Raw genomic sequence first — 22,661 nt, 5'->3', positions numbered from 1 at the left:
CAATGTAAAAAACCTGCCTGTTGTGTAGAATGGATGGTATGAAAAGTACCAGCTGAAATTACTTCAGGAATTTTATATTTGTGTGCAATTACCTCATCATTTACGCAGCAAATTTCCAAAAAGTTCCAGATGGTCTCTAGCTGGGCTTTGACTGATTGGTATATCAGACTTATATACTGAAAGAAACCAGAATGAAAGCATCTCAGACACTGTAAGGCATGGCCTTTAGCCTTTAGCCAGTTGGGGTCAGCTGTCCCAGCTGCATCTCCTCCCAACTTTTTGCTCACCTCAGCCTACTGGCTGAGGGTGCAGAATGGGATAACCAGAAAGCCTGCCCAGTAACAGGCAAAACACTAGTGTGTTACCAACACTGCTTTAGCCACAAATCCAAAACGCAGTACCACATATGTTGCTCTGAAGGAAGTTAACTCAATTTCAGCCAGACTCAGTACACTCATGTTGAACTAAAAATGAGAGGAAATAATAATCACAGAGGACAGAGCCAAATAGAGAGTAGGCTATGTGTGTTGGTTTTGGCTGGGACAGAGTTATTTTTTTTCATAGTAACTGGTATGGGGCTGTGTTTTGGATTTGTGCTGGAAGCAGTGTTAATAATACAGGGGTGTTTTCCTTATTGCTGAGCAGGGCTGACACAGAGCCAAGGCCTTTTCTGTTTCTCACACTCTCCCACCAGTGAGCAGGCTGGGGGGGCACAAGAAGCTGGGAGAGGACACAGCCACGACAGCTGACCCAAACTGTCCAAAGTGATATCCCATACGATATGTCACACTCAGCACATAAAGCTGGGGGAAGAAGAAGGAAGGGGGAGACACATTCAGAGTGAATGACATTTGTCTTCCCAAGGAACCATTATACGCGATGGAGCGCTGCTTTCCTGGAGATGGCTGAACACCTGCCTGCCAATGGGAAGTAGTGAACAAATTCTTTGTTTTGCTTTGTTTATGTGCACAGCTTTTTCTTTACCTATTAGACTGTCCTTGTCTCAACCCACAAGTTTTTCCATTTTTAATCTTCCAGTTCTCTCCCCCATCCTGCTGCAGGGGGAATGAGCAAGTGGCTGTGTGGTGCTTAGTTGCTGGCTGGCATTAAACCACAACACTACGACAAGAGTGGAGCTCATCTCATATAGTTTTAGTTGCTTGTTTAGGCTAAGACAGTTTTGTAGTCTCTTTTTTATCTAGAGAGAGGCAACACCAAGGGAAAAATCATCATGGCCTACATATACAAATGTTATGGCTTGTCCTCTGGAGTTGGGTATCTTTCTTCATTTATTATACAAATTGTCTAATGGAAGTATACATCTCATCTAACATAGATAACTAAGCTTCTTATGCTTTCTTTAAAGTCAGTGGAAACAAAAAAGTCGTTGCCACAAAGCAATAATCCGATTTGTCTTAACATTTTAAGAAGAGATGGATCCCATCCTAGAAGTATTTGACTACAAGAATTTAGACTTACACAATTAATTTGTATAAATTTGAAGAAATTATTCCCACTCTAGGTATTTACTATAGACTATATTTAAATTTCCAGTAGTCACCCAGCACTAGTGATCCTGTTTGTTCAGAATAATAACTTGTTAACCTAGTCTACATAACTGGTGAATTGATGGAAGAGAAATTCCAGTTCAGTAGCATTATATTTGAAATATAATGACTTGACTTCACAGTAACTTAAGCATCTGTTTAAGTGTAAAGGACTATCCATAAATTGCTAAAACATATGCATGCATTTTTACAAAATTTTCCTCTTGTAGCAAATTTCCCTATAGAAAATCAGTGTTAATTTCTATAGGAGTTATTTTTCAACCTTTTTTAAGAATGGATACATAAAGGAAACATTGACCATGTCAGATCAATGGGAATTTTGCCTCTGACTTTTGAAAATCTACAGAATCTACACAAAGATGAGAAAATATCAGTCCAGAAGTGTTCTGCTGTGGGCTGGGGAGGGTGGGAATCCTTATAAAGTATAAATCATGTCTGATCATCCTGACTATCCTGTGTGATTAAATGACCAGGTTCATAGATGAGGGGACGGTAGGCAATGTCTTTTGCTTCTGTTTTAGCAAGGCTTTTGATGACACTGTTTCCCACCAGATCCTTGTATCAAAGTCAGTACATTATGGACTGGGTGGGTGAACAACCAGATAAACAATAAACTGCTTGGATGGTCAGGCTCAGAAACCTGTGGTTAATGGATCATTCTCCATACCTGGAGTCAACCAGAGGAACACTAGGTCTGCAAGCATGTGTCTGTACTTACAGGATGGAGGAATGAGCTGATATCACACTAATGAAACTCAGTAAGGACAAACACCGAGTCCTGCTTTTGGGAAGGGAGACTCTGGCGTTGTTATAGGCTGGGTGACTGTGGGACCAGGGCGCAAGTCTGAGGAAAACTGCTGGGACCTTGAATGCAGTGAGCTGAAAATGAGCAAGCAGCATGTCCTATCAGCACAGATGACATCTGGACTATGTTAACCAGATTATAGCCAGAAGATAAGGGACATGATGATCATCATCTACTCAGCACTCATTAGACGACATCTGTGAAAAAGCATCCAACTTCAGGCCTGCTGCATACAGAGGGGTCATCAATAAACTAGAACAAGTTCAGAAGAGGGCTACCAGGATGGTCAGGGCTGGAGGACTTCTCAGATATTGACAGGCAGAGACTCATTCAGCCTGGAGAAGAGATAGCTTCAAGGGAACCCAACAGCAGCTCTCCAGTAACTACAAGGAAGGTGACAGAGGAGGTGGATCCAGGCTCTTCACAGCCATACATAGTGAGAGGATTAGAGGCAACAGGCATAAGTTGAAACAAGAGACAGACTGGGTTTAAGAAGAAACTTTTTTTCCTAAGATGACAATCAGGCAGTGGATCATGTAGCTCACAAAGACTGTGCAATCTCCAAATTTACAGGTTTTCTAGACATCATTGGACAAAGCCCTGACTGAGTCAGCTTGACTTCACAGATGAACCTGCTTTGAGCAGGAGGTTGGCCTACATCTCTCCCAACCCAAATTATCTTATTATCCTATCAATACTTTTATTTGCTCCTTTAGGTGCAGGTCTTAATAGAGTTTCTCTAGAGATTTTTAAGAGCATCCAGAGGAAATGCTTATATATGCGTAATTACTAGTAATTTTCTATCTCTCCTTAGAGAGAAAAACTGTAAAATATTATTGAGACAGAATCTGTTATATCTTTCTATTGAGTAAAAGTTATTACAATGAATATCATTATGCCTCTTCAACTGAATTACTCACTAAATAGGTTACCCTTGAGAATATCAGGTTTTTACAGTATTTGATGAAGGGTTTGTGTATTTTTACTTGTAGTAGTCTAAAACCAAGCAAAACTACTAATGAAGTCATAACTTTTCCAGACTATCATCTTATAACATTACTTTTGTGTAAATTTTGGTGCTATCTTTTGAGTCATAGTACACTAATTTTGGAGGTAATTGAAGTGAGCTTGAGGATTCAACTCTTCCATGTAAAGTAGATGACTACTTAGTAACTATGTTTGAGGTAACTCACCTCAAAAGTTACTAACCTAGTATGGGTAGTTGTAATCTAGCTACAAGAATATATATTGCAGATGCATAAAATCAGCTGAGATGATTACAATTTGAATACTTTCCTGTTCCTGAAATTTTAGTAGCATTGGAAAGCACACAATTCAGTGGCAAAACTAAGAAAAATTAAGAGTGAATTTCAGAGGATTTCTAGTCCCACAAAAAGGTGGCACATGTTTAGTTGTGATCTGATCTTGAGAAAGAAAGGTATTGAGTGGTTTGAGTTTACAATGTACTGTAGGTAGAAACATTTGAAAAAGATAACCTACAAGATAACCTTTGCTCAAGAATCCCATCTGACACAAATCATCTTCTAATATTCCTCATAAGAATCTGTTTGTGTACCATTTGAAGCACTCCTGAAATTAAAGCTAAGCAAGGACAACTGTTTCTCATAATGTGCAGTATTCAGTACAATCAATAATTCTCTGATGCAGTTTGTCCTGTTTGTGGCACATGACAAATAATAACTTATGTAGCTACTAATAATATTTAGAATAATCATTTATTCTATATCTTTATCATAGATATACTGCAAGCTGTTTTGTTGTTGTTGCTTCAATAAAATATACAATAGCTTTCTAAAGACTAGAAGCTTACAAAGTTAGAATGGAAAGTTAGAGGAAAATGTTAACACCTTTTACTAATAAATATTGAACTGGTATCTAAGTAAAATTAAGAAACAAGAAGTCAACAATAACACAAATGTACAAAGTCTATCTGCTTTCTAAACATGAGTATATGACTCCATCTTGCAGTCTTTCAAACTCTAAATTTGTAACTTCTTTTCTAAATGAAAGTCTTGCAAACTGTTAGTCTACTTAGTACATTAATTATATAAGATATGTCAAATTAAAATTAAAATGCTCAAAATATGTTTTGTCTCTTCTTTATTTATATTCACATTTTAATAATTAAGGCACAAGAGGCAGACTTGTATTTTATAGTTTTTGCTAGCATGAATTAAAATTTTAAAGTGTTAGGACTACAGAAGTGTGGTTTTGCCACTCATAATACACAGTCCACACTATAGCAACATAATATCTGTACTTCTTGAGCTTAACATCATTAATGAGGGTAATAAAAACAATTCAAGCATATCTTTTGATTCTAATGATGCCAACTTAACCAATCAGTATTGTGAAAACATCAGCATTAAATATCATGTAATTAGATAAACTATTTATCTTTCCTTACAGCTTTGAACTGCTATCAAGCAGTTAAAATAGATTTGCATGTAAATTTATATCGCTTCAATAATTTTAGTGTTAACTTGTTCAAAGCTTGTAAAAGAAAATAATGAAGACTGGGAAACTGGATATTGTGAAACCTGGCTGATTTTTTTGTTTCAATAATATTAGTGATTAAAAATACCTTTGTGAGAAGCTGAGGTATGACAGCTTCCTGTTTCTTTTTGTCAGCTCTCATGTAGCTATATTATACACCAAGCTTAAGCAAAACTTTGTGTTAATTGTTAAGGTATCTTAAACAAAGGATGTATTACATTTTTTCTCAGAAAGTATTACTAAAGGATATTCCATTCATGACTCCTTTTATGTAAAACATTTGGAAATATAAATAGTGCACACTGCTTTTTAGATTAGCCATGGCTAAAAGATGGTTCAACACTGTTACATGGATTCTGTAGATCACCATTAGGTTTATTCTAATTCTGAGAATAATTTTGCTAAGACATGTACAAATAATGAAATAAGGATTCTCATTCATGTACCTGTCCAATATATTACTCTACTATTTAATAGATAATTAATTTTAAAAATAAATCTATTGTTGTACAAAGAAAAGCTTTGAAGAAGAAATATCTGCCACATGAATCCCCTAAAACTGTTTAAGAAATTTATTATAAAATCACTTGAAATCAAAGTTGACAGAATTGACAACTATGGAAAGCTGAATAAGTTTTAAACCTTATAAATCTGAGGAAGAAATAATGAGAAATAGTTGATATAACATGGAATAAAAGGAATTTAATTGAAAATCTGTTGAAATCTCACCTAATTCCCTTGGATTTGACCCTTAAATGCTATGTCATTTTGATTGTTTGTCATTCCACTATATAGGAACTATTTCAAATATATTCATTCATTCCTTCTGTGTATCTAAGGTCTTTGTTTTCTGAGAATTTTTTTTCCTAAGTGCAAAGTCATTATTACGTGCATATAGTCAGAGCTGCATATTATTGCTTCTAGTATACTAGTATAAATATAAGATTTTTTATCTCTAGATACCGGCAAAATTTGAATACAAGATTAGTGCATGTTGTGAAGGTAAAACTAGACAAACTTGCAGTTGAGGACTGTGCTCTTATATAGGGTTTTGGGGTGGTTTTTTTTCGCTAGCCTTTCATTTTGCTATTTATCTGCTTATACTCCCTTACACTGCATTTGTTAGTGTAGTTAGCCATTTGTGTCTTAGGGAAGTTAACAAAAGTGAAGCTAGTGTTTTGGGGGAAAAAGAGAAAGAAAGAAAGAAAAGACAGAAAGAAAGAAAGACAGAAAGAAAGAAAGACAGAAAGAAAGAAAGACAGAAAGAAAGAAAGAAAGAAAGACAGAAAGAAAGAAAGACAGAAAGAAAGAAAGAAAGAAAGAAAGAAAGAAAGAAAGAAAGGAAAGAAAGAAAGAAAGAAAGAAATGTGGGGTTTGTTTTTTTTCTTTTTATTCTTTTTTTTGTTGTTGTTTGTTTGTTTAGGGCTGCTTTTTTTCCCCAAAGTAATTGCCATGCCAGGCTTTTGAGACCTTCTTGTCATCATTACTGTAACCTTCAGATTCATGAATCGACCTGGCACTTGTAACCATGTATGCTACAAAATACTAATTTATTTGAGTCAGTGGTTCCAGTGACTGTTGATAATTCATTGTACAAGTGATTCTTTTGCCCAGATGGTTATTATATGCACAGTGTTCTCATTGATTAATTTATTATAGCTCATTTTGTTAATAGAAAAATATTAATGACACTTTCATACACTGAAAAAGTCAATAATAAAAAATAAATTATTTATCTGTGAACCACTATTAATAATAATTATTATTTATCAGTGAACCATTAATAAATAAACAATAAATAAAAAATAAATGATGGACTCTCAAATCACTTGCTCAGTCCTAAGTCCTAATTACGGTTCTAAGGCTATATCTAATAAAGCACAAAGTTCCCAAGAGAAGGATTAAAGCAAAGCTGAGGTGTCTGAAACTGTAATTCAAAAATTTCATATATGAAAACCTGAACATTTTTAGAAGTTGCCCGAATCTGTTAGGGCATAATTCAAAAAATCTTGAATATCAGAACTGGACAGATACAGAGAGTGCTAGTCATGCCTAGATCTTCTAGGCCTTTTTGGAAATTATTTCTTTCTTTCGGAGCGCAGTAGTGATGTAGGAATTTAGCAGCCCTCTAACAATACCTTTAGATGGACTTAGTTATTGTTAGTTACTGTTAGTTAGTATACAGTATACAGTATACAGCTACTGTTAGTAGCTATCAGTTTAAATGTTAATTGTCGTTATACTATATAACCGCTGAAGGAGCTACGGAAGTGGCTGTTAAGTGCAAAATCAGACTCCAGAGCTCTTCAGACTGAGACGCTTGCATATCTGTGTCTACTCTAAGAGCTTCCTAATCACAAGAAAAATGAATATTCCTAACTTTTCTTGAACACTGTATCATTAAAGATTCACTGAACTAGAGATAGCAAAAAAGTAACTGACTGACTTGAGTCTTGAAGTGGAAAAATCACATCCAGTGTTTTGGTCTTTGTTTCTAATTCTGTTGCTCTTTTCTTGTATTTAGCCACTGTGTAACATAAAATAGAAAAATAAGATTTGGCATATGTAGAATCATAGAAGAACAGAATTATAGATTAATAAGAAAAGGTTACAATAGGTAACAAAATGCATATCTGAGACTTTCCAGGTGACTGGCATGAACACAAAAGTACTCAGTTTTACAAGTTGGTTTTTTTTGTTTTTTGTTTGTTTGTTTGTTTTCATTAAAGAAAAGCAGGTCTTGTGAACTGACAGGTCAAAATTACAAAGAAAATTCAAAACAGAACTTATGAAAGAATTATCAAATCGATAATAAAAAAGATATCAATTAAGTTCTACAGATGATGTCACATAAAAATTTAAACCAATGACAAAGATGTAAAAGGGGTACTCGTGGGTTAGAATATTACAATATATGAATTCTCAAAAAATTCTATGCTCTTAGTGAATTCTATGCTGGGAATATCCTGACAGATTCTGAATCCCTTCTGGAAGACAGTCTAGATGAACTAGAAAAATTAAATTCAAAAAAGGAAAAAAAAAAAAAAAAAAAAAAGAAAAAAATGCAGGAAATATTAGACTAGAGAAGTTACAAGCTAGTAAGTTATTGGGGCCGAACAGCATTCACCTAGGAGATCTGGCAGACTTTGAATATTTAATTCTACTACAGATCATAGAACCATAGAACAGTTTGGGTGGGAAGGGACCAATAAAGGTCATCTAGTCCAATCACCCTGCAGTAAGCAGGGATATCTTCCACTAGATCAGGTTGCTCAGAGCCCCCTGAAACATGACCTTGAATGTTTCCAGGGATAGAGCATCTGCCACATCTCTGGGCAACCTTTTCTAGTGCTTCACCACTCTCATAGTAAAAAAATTCTTCCTTATATTTAGTCTTAATCTTGTAGCCTCTTTCAATTTAAAGCCATTCCCCCTTGTCCTATTACTACATGCCCTTGTAAAAAGTACCTCTCCAGCTTTCTTGCAGGCCCCCTTGAGGTACTGGAAGCCTGCTATAAGATGCCCCCGGAGCCTTCTCTTCTCCAGGATGAACAGCCCCAGCTCTTTCAACCTGTCTTCACAGGAGAGGTGCTCCAACCCTCTGACCATCTTCATGGCCTGCCCTGGACTCACTTCAACAGGTCCATGTCCTTCTTAGGCTGATGGTCCCACAGCTGAATGCAGTATTCCAGGTGGGGTCTGATGAGAGTGGAGTAGAGGGGGAGATCCACTGAGGTATATTCTTTTTAGATGATCTAGTCATCAGTGAACCATTAATCAGGATTTAGTTTTCTTCAGATGCAGATTAAAACTTTCACTCTACGGTTCTTTCTGAGTGATAAAGTATAATTCTCAAGTTTTCCTTGTGACAGTCTTGATCATGTATACATTCTTATTTCACTGTTCCCAGATTTCAGATAGTAAAATCAAAAGTGCACCCACACCCAGACATAGACATACATATATGTAATTACCCTCCAGATTCTTGTTAGTCACATCTTAACATCTAACTAACTTTGACATAATCAATAGCAACTGTCAAAACTTTTTTAATTAAATTTTTTGCACATATGTATTTTTGCCTCTCCAATAATATATAATATATGATATTGAAAACACAGGTGATCATTCCCACAAGATAAAGGATAACCATATATATGCATACATACATATCTATATATATGAATATGAAAATAATACATATAACATTTGGTTACTCTCAGCTTTCATTGTGACAGGTAACATACATTAAATCAGGTTTGAATTTCTAATGGTAATCGGTAACTGATTTGATAGGAACATACAAAAGAAAACAATAACTTTATATCTCTTATTAGCACTACTATCCACTTAATTTTTAGAAATGACACAGTACTTTCTTGTTAAACAAGAAAAACTGAATTGAGTAAAAAAGTTTGGGACTTTATCTTAGGTTTTTTGTTGGTTTGTTTGTTGTTTTTATTAATTATTAACATTTCTGCCATATCAGAATACTAGTGTATTTTAACAATTTTGTATATCCATAGTATTTTCTTATCTCTAGAGCACCACAAGTATCATATCTGTAAGTAATGCTGAGGCAGGTGCAACGATAGTTGTGATTATAGAAGTAAATGGATGTAACCTCATGAATGATTTCATGGAATTGATGACAGTGTTGGCCACTGAATATGAATCCTGCTGACACAACTATCAATTTTTAAAAGATTAACCTCAGAAAACTTAATATGCACAAACAGAAGTCGCAGCATGTGTCTATTTCTTTAAAATGGTGAAACTCATCCAAGCAAGCTGCATTAGTTACAAAGAGCAGTTTTACAAATGACTGTGCCATGTTATCGCAAATCTACTCCCTGGGGTGACAACCAACATGTCTTGTAGTTTAAATAGACCCATGAAAGACTGGGGCTAAGTGATTCTGATTTAATCATACTTATCTTTTGAAAATAATAAAACTGGATTAAATGCACCCTTCTTTTCCCTTGTGTTTGTACATTGGTCCATCTGAATATTTCAGAATGGAGAGAAGTCATGCAAAGGACAGTACTACATCGTTTTTGGCCCGTGTTTCAAGGAATAAAAGAAATTAAAGGTTGTCATTTGCCGTCAAGATCTGTACTTTTCTCCATTCATATTCCTTACCAATGTCAAAGGCCAAAATGTGAAAATACATTTTTAATTGAATTTTAAAACTGTACAGCCTAATAAAGTCAGTGAAGTGCATACAAATCATATTATCCAATGCTTCTAGAAGCTTTAACTCATTTTGCCTTACAGCTAAAGAAAAATGTTTGCTCATAGTAGGAGTAATAGACATGGGTAATTATGCATAATTATAGAGATTAAGTTCCAATTAAGGTACAATTTCTGTAATAATCCTATCCAAAAGTCTTTTAAGGTTTTTGGTGGCACTAATGAAGGCCAAGGTAATGCAAGTTAGTAAACATTCTTAAGATTATAGGCAAAAAGTGATTATAGACCTGGGTAGTTTGAATGCATTGACATGCTTTAACAACAAGTTTTAAAGCGCATATTTCCTTTTGTTTCAGAACTTTTAATGTTTCCCTATAGCATCACCATAGATCAGAAGAATATTTTTAATATCATACAGAAACACTCTCCTAGTCATATTGAAAAAGGGTTTCATATTTTTTTGCATTTGATAGAAGAAATAACACATATTTTCATCTGTCATTTGTAGATTTGCCAGTTCTGCTATGCTAAAACGTAATTACAAATCTCATTCCACCTATATTTGTTTCTGGTTTTGCATATTCATTACATTGATGAGCTTGAGATATTGCACATCTTATTTCATCAATAAGGGAAATAAGCTCAAATTACAAAAAATTACAAATCAATACAATTAAACTTTCCATATTATATATTGCAGATATTCTGCAGAAATTGTTCCATAGTAATAAGAAACTAGAGAGAATATATCACACATTTTTTTCATTGTATACTTTCACATACATTGAACTTTTAAAAATTTTGCTAAACAAGAAGACATAGCAATAAATGCAATGCTTTAAAATAATAGTCTTGTGCAAGAATAAGTAATTGTACAACTCCAACTGAAATCTTATCTTAACTTTTACTTTCAGAAATCCTGAAGACAGTATCTTAACTACAGAAGACTCAGGCTTCAAGGATATCTTGGGAGGTAGGCAGGGCCAGGTGAAATGATATGACTACAAATGTTGTGGACAGATAAATGTGCATTCAGGGAATCTGGAGGCAGTAGTTTTGCAGTTTATTACAACTAAAGGGCAGGAATTAACATGCATTTATATAAAATATTTGTATATATATTGCATTGAGGTAAGTTAAAAAATAACTGGGAAAAATACACATTATGGCTATTGATAGGAATAATTTTTGATATTTACCTAAGTATGAATCACTTGGTAGACTGTGCTTCTTAAGGCTGCGTGCCTCTAAATTGAAAGGAAACCTGCAGCCCTACTAAAGGTGAGCTCACTCACCCCCAACAACAAAAAAGAGAGTAGGTTATTCTGTATTCACTGACCAAACGGTTATTTGCTAATCTCTTTAGAACTGTATTCCACAGCAACAGATTTAGAATCCAAATGGTTTGATACATCTACATCTTTCATAAAGCAGCTTCAAATGGCACTTCATAGCTAGTTTTGATACTATACTTGACTGAAAGTTTAAGCTTTTGCAATCACAAGGCCTTAAAACTTTGCCAGTAAAGGGAAAACTATTCTGTTGCTGTTGCTAGTACAGAAGCTACAGCACTAGGCATGAGCCTATTCTTCCCATGACTTAGTCAAACTCTGGAGATCTCAAAATGGTCATAAGGACATCTGTTTTATCATCTAGCTGAATGGGAATATAAAGTATTAGTATTTATCACATATTAAGGAAAAAAGATGAAGAAAAAAGGTTGACTCAGTATTTTCAGTTATCTATATGCAGCAATTCTTTCCATTGTGAGGCAAAATAAAATATTAATTTTCATATAAGATAGAAAATTCAGGGAAAAAAGTTGTTCCACATAAATTAAAATATGTTCAAGTTTAGATGATTTAATATTTTTAATTTTATATCTTTACATACAGAAGTACATAATTATGTATAGCTTTTTAAAATTTGTGTATAAGTATGTGCACATATATAATTTGATACATATGTTTTAGGTATATTATACATATCAAGGGTCTTTGTTTAATTGTAACAGTTTTTAATAACATAAAACCTGATATATTCTTGTGGAATATTTAAATTGATTAGACCATGATTAAAAAAAAAAGTAATAGTAAAGTTTTTATTTTTCTGCCTTTTCTATATTAAATTTGTCTAGCACTGTTAGTAGAGTTTCTTACAGTTATATGACACCAATACAGTCAATATCATAGAGGGTTATATGACGCAGATGAGATTACAATGGCTGTGCATCTGTGGATATTATCTATATGTAGCAGTAAGACATGGCATTGCCCTGTTACATTTCAAGCTAATCCCAAAAGGAACTCCAGACACGTACACTTTTGCCACTACAGAACATCAGGGTCTTAAAATATACAATAATTTAAATAAAGACATTATTGACCAATATTAACAATGGAACAGAATTAGTAGGAGTCATACAATCAGTATATTCACATTTGAATTTACTTAATGTAGGTCACTAAAGATCTGAATTGCAAAACTTTGAGAAAGAGCAACTTCTTTTTGTACAAGTAAGTATGCATAATTTATTCTTTACTAATATGATTACTAATATAATGAAGAGTTTTAAAAAAAGCATCCAGTAATGTTCAGGTTGAGAGGAAAATATTCCACCCCCTCCCCTCATTTTCGTACTGATTTCTCTTGATGCCACATCTATTTTAAAAGATCATTACCAGGAGATTACAGCTTCTCCCTAACCACTGAAGAAAGATAATTCAAAAAGGGTCCCAGATGAAATGTTGGTGCTCATGCTGAGTAAAATTCAGCCATTGTACATTTCAGCAGATGGTTATGTTAGTGTGCAGTGAATCATGAAATTTCCACTGTGGTTTTTTTCTGCTCCTTCTCCAGAAACAGGTCAAACTGTAGCAGATACAGCAATCAACCATACTAGTTACTTACAATAAGAAGGATAAGGGTTATGACTGCCTGAAATAAATTCCTTTCATTCAAAGCAGTTATTGTTTGACCTCAACCTTCAGGAATTATTTCTTTATCTATTGGCATAACTGTGTTAATATTCTCAGGTGTTTACATGTAAATGTCTAACATATAACATGTTGAAAGTTATTATAAAGTAACATTGTCATGTTAAGAAGAGGGGTTTCCTCAAACCTTTTGTATTTGATCAGCCTGTCAGTTTCCCAAGAAAGGTGAGACCCTTGAGTCCAACCAGTCTGTCCACTACCTGCATTTTGACAGCCCACTGTATTGGAAGTTCATTCAACCAACCTATTCAGGGATCTCCACCAACAGTGTCTCTGAGTCAAATCCCTTATAACAACTACTCAAATCTCCGGAGATTTACAGAAAATGAACTTCACCTGATGATTTTTATTATAAAAAATGCAAGTTTGTGACAGAATAAGATTCAGACATTGCCCATGATAATATACTGACTGCAAAGCAAGCTTAGAACAATACACCTAATAACAACTACCATGAGTTAGTCATAGAATAAAGTTCTTACACAGTAAGCACCCCTTTGGGAAAGAATACAGCCCATTGACTGATCCCAAAAGTTACAGTGGAGTCTTCCCTAACCTTTCCCCTTCTTTACTTACTTTTTATACTTCATAGTACATTGCATATTCATTGTCATAGACAGGACTGGTTACAAATTTCTCGTTTCTAATGCAAATTAGTGTGCACCCTCAGACAGCACCACTGAAGTTTTTCACTAACTATGCATGCTCTCCAAGTGGGGTTTTGCCCTCTTTTGAGGGGGCTATTTGGGTTGGAGGTTGCAATCTCCTGCTACTACGATTACCTTTGTCCTACTTTCACCTTAGCAGCTTGGCCAAAACTTTGTCACTTGGAGGTTTCTTTCTGCATAATTTAGATAACGGTGTTATTTCCCAAGGTTGACTCTTTTGATTAGAAGTCCTTTCATTTATCAGTTTTGATGACTTTAGAGGGTGGGTCAGCCTAACCTAAACTTTGTGCACAGAAATGTTTAACATACAGTTAACCACTAAATCAGAGTTTGGTAATTCAGGAGTTTAGACAATAATTCCCTCCCTTCTGGACTTACTTCAGTCCAAGACCAGTTATATTTAGGTGGAGCATGAGTGACTTTAGTGATACATCTCTTTGACACTGATTCGTATCACATGCCCAGTGAGGTGTAGTAGTACCTTGGAGGCAGGTATATTTGGGATGGTGGTGTGCATTAGCATTACAACAAGATCATCTCATCCAAGTAAAACAGTTTTGCCACAATTTTTATCTCAGTAGTGGACATCTGATCTTACCAGCTGTGTAGTACCATCAAGTTCCCATCCCTGCAGGGAGCACAACAGAGCCTGGCCCCAGTGTCTCCACTCCACTCCACCCTCCGTCACTCCTATCAGCATGTGCTGAGCTGGCAGGGTGTGCTGCTTAGGGAGATATGGTGAAGTAGATTTTGTGCACGTCAACTATCCTGAAAGCAATAACTGTATTTTATCCTAAAAAGCTTTCTGCAATATTACACTTCTGTTAGGTCCCAGTTTTCTCTAATTCCCCCCCAAAGTAATTTTCCCACAAGCATAAATTTACTTAATTATATTCTGAATGTTAGTCAGGTGTAATTACCATCAGATGCATCATTTTTCTTTTTGGAAGTACTTATGCAAATTACATAAAGAATACTCATAAAGATAAGAGAAATATTAGATAAACATTGCTTTGCATCAGCAATAAAAAATAATGTAATGGTTTGAGGTTTTTCATTTAGCCAAGTTGTGGCTAGAAACAGTGTTTTTATACTATGTGAAAATGAGTCTGTGTACTCATCCTCCCTTTTCTCGCTTAATTCAAAGTTAATTGGTATTCTTACTACTTTGACTTCTTCCAGTTTTAATAATGTCATTGTCTGAAAATATGGTACAAACTTAAGGATGAGAAAAAGCTTCTGCCACATTGCTATTGGAAAAATTAAACTAAGCCCCCGTACCATCAGGTGAACACCATATATAAAAGGTCTTGAAAGAGTGAAACATGTGGAAGGCATTTATCAGACAGATAGATGCAAACTAAACTGAACATAAATTCACTGTTCATCTTGAGGTATGATATTGAATTTGCATATTTCCTTTAGCCACTAATTCATAGGGCACTGGCAAAAAGAGAAAAGAACTGATGAGAAAGACCACAAATGGAGGAAAGTAGAAAACACTATTAAGTTTACATTAATTTATTCATAGTCAATTTCATGCATCAGATAAATCTGTTAGGATTCAATATCTTGTTAAAGAAAAATTTTGTTTCCTTCTTTGTAGAAGTAGTAGATGTTTTTTATACATATGACAGAAATTCTTGTCACCATTACAAGCCCCTCATGACAGAAAATTATTGTGCAGTAGTGAAATTCAGTGATAAGCAAAGAAAGTGTGAAAGGTATTGTAAAAATCTGAGTGCATTCAGCAATTTTTCATGAAACACTATGTAGTCCAATGTAAGAAATGAACTGGTCTGGTGCTACTGTTGCTGGTGTATCTTCTTGCATATTTTTCAGTAAAAGCCAGGGGGCATTCTGTTTCTGCATAAGTGGTTCTAGGACTTTTTATCACCTTGGCATTCCATGGCTGCTTGTTTGCAAAGAGAAGCACAAGAGTTGATTGGTAATTTTTACTCAATCATGCATGCCCTTAGGGTGCCCTTGAAGCACTTTCTTGAGTCATCATGGCTCTTTATACACTCCAGTTAAAAAGTGCAGGACCTTTTTTTTAAAAGACTATGTTCTTCATCCATCAAAACCATCATTTCTATTAGTCACAATGACACAGTCTTGAGGGATGATAAGTATAAAAAGTGTTTGCACTGTGCCCTGAAATACAACAATCAGCTGTTCTAGATCAGTAATAAATTCATGACCCATAGGCTAGAGTTTTGTGTGGGATGCCATGAGCTACTGATAGCCAGCTGTTACAGGTAGCAATGTACAATTTAGAACGAACTATGATAATATTAAAAAGAAACTAAAACGCAGAGTCAAGATGTAGGAAAGTTCTACCTCTTTACCTTGCAATCATTATTATAGCAGCAACCAATAACAGCAACAACCAAGTAGTTATACTTTTACAAGCTCCTACAAACTTATATTTAGTGAAGCAAATATAACTATATAACATCAGATATATTTATGATAGATTTCTTATATGGATATACAATACCAGTGTCAAGTGAATTTGACAGATTTCAGAAGGCACCAAACCATCCTGGTGGGGAGGACACAACCAATCCCAGAGGAGGACCCAAACATCCCAAACGTGGAAGAACAAACCAAACCAACCTCAGAAGTAGTCCCAGCAGGGGACAAATAAAGTTACAATCTCGCTTCAAAAATCATTCACGTCACAGAGCTTAGAGTGGACCCTACATACCTAGGGAGAGTCCAAGATCATGTAAATGTTCATGTAGAGAATTCAGCCTGTTTATGAAAAGTGCATGCATTATGACAAAATCTCTGATAGGCTGGTGCTAGTGCTGTCTGTGATGCCTTTATAGCATAGAGTGTTTCAGTTGGAAGGGACCTACAAGTATCATCTAGTCCAAATGCCTGGCTATTTCAGCACTGACCAAAATTTAAAGCATGTAGCTAAGGGCATTGTCCAAATTCCCTTAAACACTGACAGGCTTGAGGCATCAACTACCTGTCTAGGAAACCTGTTCCAGTGTTTGACCACCCTCTAAGTAAAGAAATGCTTCTGCATGTCCAGTCCAAACCTCCCCTCTGAACCATTCCTATGTGTATTATCACTGGATACCAGGGAGAAAAAGTCAGCACCTCTCTCTCAACTTCCCTTCCTCAGGAAGCTGTAGAGAGCAATGAGGTCTCCCCACGGCCTCCTTTTCTTCAAACTAGCCAAAGCCCAAAGTCCTTAGCTGTTCCTCATAGGACATTCCTTCCAGGTCTTTCACCAGCTTTGTTGTCCTTCTCTGGATCCATTCACATACCTTAACATCCTTAAATGTTGAGGCCCAGAACTGCACACAGTATTCAAGGTGAGGCTGCACTAGTACGTTGAATGAGGAAATGTTCTGTTAAGTGAATTTCTCTTCTTTTGTAAAAAACAATGAGCCTTCAGAACATTCTTCAAATAATCTTAAGGTTCCATTAAAGTAAAATAACAGAAATATTTGTTCTGTGGCTTGCTTAATGTATGCTATGTTCTTACTCTTTATTGTAATTATTTTTTTTTTTTTAAAGGAGGAACCTTTGGCCAGCAGGAAAATTATTCTGAGTAATTTACATATGTGCTGTTCTGTGATTGCACCTTCTGAAGCAGACTGACTGGATTTTCTCCCCACTTTACCTACCCTGGCTCTCCTTTTGACTCAACAAGGTATTTTCATTTTTCTGTGGGGGTTTTTTTGTATTTCTGTCAATGCAAAGGATCCAATATGATGTAAAGGCTTTGTTACAGTTTTTCAGAAGTGTATTATAAAGCATGTAAATTACCTTTGGGGTTACAAAGTGAAAGGGTGCAAAAGCTTCTGGAATAGTGAGACCTGAATAGAGCAGAATGAGTTGCAATGCTTGCAGTCGTATCTATACCACTGTCCTGGTTTCAGCTGGAATAGAGTTCATTTTCTTCTCAGTAGCTGGTGCAGGGCTGTGTTTTGGATTTGGTGTGAGAACAATGCTGACAGCACACTGATGGGTTTTGTTGTTGCTGCGTCATGTTTATAACAAGTCAAGGACTTTTCAGTTCCTTGGGCCCTGCCAGCGAGAGGACTGGAGGGGCACGGGAAATTGGGAGGGGACACAGCCAGGACAGCTGACCCAAGCTAGCCAAAGGGATATTCCATACCATATGATGTCATACTGAGTATATGAACTGGGGGAACAAGAAGGAAGGGGGGGGACATCTGACATTATGGCGTTTGTCTTCCCAAGTAACCATTATGCGTGACGGAGCCCTGCTTTCCTGGAGAGGCTGAACACCTGCCTGCCCATGGGAAGTAGTGAATTAACTCCTTGTTTTGCTTTGCTTGTGTGCATGGGTTTTTCTTTACCTATTAAACTGTCTTTATCTCAACTCACAAGTTTTCTCACTTTTGCTCTTCCAGTCCTCTCCCCCATCCCACAGTGGGGGGAATGAGTAAGCAGCTGCATGGGGCTTTCTGTCAGCCAGGGTTAAACCATGACATCCACATAATGTCAATGGTACTGGAAAACTACACTTTCCAGAAAGTGTACCAGATACTAGGAGGTACTAGTTTCTATCAACATGCTTTTATCAGTCTGGAAATATGAATTTTATAGAAATGACATGACAAGACTGGGAAAACCAGAGTGGGTGATAATTTTTCTGTGACCTAAGAGTTTCATTCTCAAAAGCAGAAAATGAATAGACTTTAAAACAACATCTAATTAGAGTTTTCATAACCCTAGAAAAAAAATACAGTAAGAGAAAATGAAAAACAGAAACATCAAAGAAAAACATGCAAATTTTAAACAGTGATCTTTTTCTACAGAAATTATATTCTGTATTAAACTGTTCTACAGAGACATGTAAATTAAAATAGCTTTGTCTTAGAGCTAAGTCAACAAGTTCTTTTAAAAGTATACAAATCAAATGGATCTTTTTAGATCAAAAAATCCCATTTATAGCTTTACAAAGAAATCTATTCAGAGTGTATGAAATACAATTGGAATTTTAAATATTTGTAATACTGCAGAAAGAAACATTTGTTACACAATTAAAACTTTCCTAATAATTATTAATTTATGTTTTACCTACAGCTTTCTATTTTGGAGTTGATTAAATACTTCTGATTTGATATGAGAGTATTTTAATAAATAAAAATATGCAAAACTACTGTGATTAATGAGTACTACTATCTATAGGTAAGCATCTAGAAGTCTTGAACAAAGTAATAAAGAACACTTTATAATTTCCTTTATTTCTTTTCCTTTTAATATTTAATGCAAGTAATCAGGGATAAAAAGTCATACAATACTGGCTAAATGACCAGTCAACACACTCATAAAACTTGCAAGGTTTTTTACTGTCAGAGACCTAAATTTCCTCAATTCCTCTTTAGTGTTTTCTGCAATGGATTGCACTTATTGTTTACATTAAAAGTTCCATTAAACATCCTAGAGTGAAACTATTAGACAAGATTTTAAAATATTGCATTCCTCTACCTACTGCAGTGATACTAGGCAAATATACCAAACCTAACTCGGTTTAGTTTATTTATGACATCTGTGCCAAAGATGCTGCAGACTTCAAACCAGAACTAAACCAAAAGAAAACAGTTGAATTGCACCAAACCTCATTTTGGCATCTACTTATCCTGAATGAAATTTCAGCAGAGCCAGACCAAATTAAAGCATAATTAGAAATATGTTATGAAATGAATAGCTTCAAATCCTAACCAAAAGCTATTACATGTGAATTTCCTTGCATATAATTACTTCTGTGAACTATAAATTATTATCAAGCTAACTGTACTACAAAAAAAATAATAATTCCCATAATGAGTTACACATTCAGCCATCTAGTTCTAGGTCCTTCCATCCTTCAGCATTAACCTATCAGTTATCTGCCACTGAATATTTGCTATGAACATTGGGTACTAAATTATTATTTAATTTCTATTAAAGGAAACATTCTGGAACAAATCATTGAAAGCATATTTTTAACTCCTAGTACATTCTGCAGACTTAAAGAGTAGACTGGAAAAGACATGATTAGGAATTGAAAATTTCTTATTAAGATTAAATTACAGCAAAACTGTTTGTCTCCTTTACTCTGTCTTGTTCTTTCTTGGTTTCACTTACCAAGTCCCAAATATTGATGAATCTGCCTGAGAAAAGGAGATTACAGTTACTATTCTTGCATCATGCAAATTAATGCACTTGAAAATCTTGATGAAATGAAGACTTAACTAAAATAATTCTGTGTGAATGATAGCACTATGACTAGGATTATAATGAGCCTAGGCAAAGACAGTACTAACTTCCACTTTCTTTCTTATTAGGTGTTATTTCAATTTAAAAAAAAAAAACAAAAAAAAACCAAACAAACAAAAAAAAAAAAACCACCACAAAACAAATATCAATACCACTACATATAATATATATTCACATAAATATAAAATACAATTAACTTTTACATATTATTTTCCATCAAGAAAAACAGGTCTGAAACTAGTCCAAATACAAATCACTAATTCTACTGAAGGAGTTAAAAAATTCACAGGCATGAATACCTGCAAACCTTAACAACTTTAACAAACCTTAACAATCTGGAGATGTATATGTAATATGTTTTATTTTGTCATATTACTTCTGTAAGAAAAGCAAGACACTCATGCCTGCATTTGCATTGTATAATCATAAAAGCACTACTAGTAATGCTATTATGATTCGTGTGTTTATGTATGTGTGTGTTAAGAATCTACTTTTTGAGTTTCAATTTCTATTCCAGCTCTTAAAGGACAACCCCCCACCCCCACCCACCCCCCAATATTAAATAGTTTACACTTAATATGGAATGTATTTTAAAGTTTTTATATTATTAATCAGTAACTTCTTGCAACCATGGAGAATGGATATTGCCAGCAAACAGTGGGAACAACATAAAATGTGAAGATGCTAATAAAAAAAATGGTAAGTCTTTAGTACTCAAATAGTAAGTATCCTTTGGGAATATGAGGAAAAGATGGGGAAAAAAAACCCAGAAAAAAAAAAAAAAAGGTGGAAAATAGAAAAGGGTAACAGGAAAAAAAGAAAGAAGGCAACAGCAAGACATCATCCAGTCAGTTTATGCATAACACTTATACAGCATTGACCTAGATCTATTGCTTCCAGTTTCTGCACCTTAGCATGTAGTCCTCTATAACTAGCCAAGATGATTTGACTTGCACTTGTTCTGTTTCCCTTCACAGAATTTGGACTCTTGTGACTAATTTATAAACTACTTCAGATGCTGGGTTTTTTTAAGATAAGATAATTTAACCAGGTTTTAAGATTCTTCAAGGAAAATGGGAGGGTGTCTAATTTTGTATGTTTACATTAAGTCATCCCTTCAACAGATAAGAATTGAAAGAAGTAGATGGGATTCCAGTAAGCAAAAGAAGTCCACACTTGTATAAATGTACAGTTCTTCTTCCAATAATTAAACCTTTTCTCTGCCATGCTTTCGTAGAGCAGCATTGTAGTTATTCATAGATATAAATCTTCCAGCTAATTTTAGGCAACCAAAATGTCAGGAAATGCAGCAGCAATCATTCTTCCTCCCCCCTCAAAAACCCCCACCACCTCACAAAACAAAACAAAACAAAAAAAAACAAAAAAACCCAAACAAACAAAAAAAACAATCCCGAAATACCCAGAACAAGAAACTTGTAAGTAGCAAAGATTACAATAATGTTGCGGCAATTTGTCAACTTTTTTCAGTGTCCCTGTGAATAACAAGTATCTTATGATGATTTGTATTATTTTGCACTCTGATGCAAACCTGTCTGCAAGATCTCTTTGATCCCAGACTTTTTTATAATCATCCATAATTCTATTCTGATTTTCCTAAGAAGTTTTCTTCACTCAACCTTTTTCTCCTTTCTGATTTTATTTCTGTTGACATCACATTACTGAGCCTGGGAGCTTTTTCTGGGTTAATTGGTCCAGGTGGATTAATTTGGCATCTAATTACACAACTGTTTGTTGATACCGCTGTGAGGTTTTCAGGGTCACAATAAGGGAACTGCTTTAGGATACTTTTTTTAAAAAAAATCAGGAATAATTTTTTGTAATTTATTTTCTTAATCTGATGCTGAGCTGAGTCCAGAGCCATTTGAAATTAGTGGCTAAGTTCTCTTTTACTTGACTGGGTGCAGAATCAGGCCTGAACCACATATATCACAGAATCACAGAATGGTTAGGGTTGGAAGGGGCCTCTGGAGATCATCTAGTCCAGCCTCTGCTATAGATATGTTAATATATAGATACATGTTAAGTGGCACATTTTAGACCATGCATTAAAAAGCATATGCTGCTTTTGAGCTGTTTGAAATACTTGCAGAGCAGTCACACTCCTTTGCCTCCCTCTTTTTTAAAGCATTCAAAGGCAGATACCAACACATATACACACATAATAATACTTACACATTTAACTTTTACAGTTTCAGTGGGGCACTACTCTTCAAACACATATAAAGTAATTTTTTTCCTAACCATTTTTACCAATATTTATGGTCCTGCACATGATATTCCCAGATTTTGTGAACCAATAAAGAACAGGTTTTGTCCTCAACCTATATGCAAACAGTATATGTATTGCCTGAATGTGTTTCATCAGTGATGGATGTCAAGTTTTTTATCTGCTAATCTGTCATCCTTGATTTTGTAGCATCTTTACACACAAAGCAACACTCAGAAAAGTAGGAAGGAAATGGAAAATTCAATCTTAAATCTGCACATGATGCTACAAAACATATTCAAAAAATCTAAAACATCACCACAAGAAATCAGGTCAGGATAACAGGCAGTCACATTTTTTTTTATTATTCTTACCACTTTCCTCTCATAACCACATTATTTTGTACATTCTTTTGATAGCTAGAAATTATAGGAA

Source organism: Falco punctatus, assembly GCF_963210335.1.
Source record: "Falco punctatus genome assembly, chromosome: 2".
Classification (NCBI taxonomy): Eukaryota; Metazoa; Chordata; class Aves; order Falconiformes; family Falconidae; genus Falco; species Falco punctatus.
The sequence above is the reverse complement of the archived record's forward strand: the minus strand, read 5'-3'. Positions refer to the sequence as shown.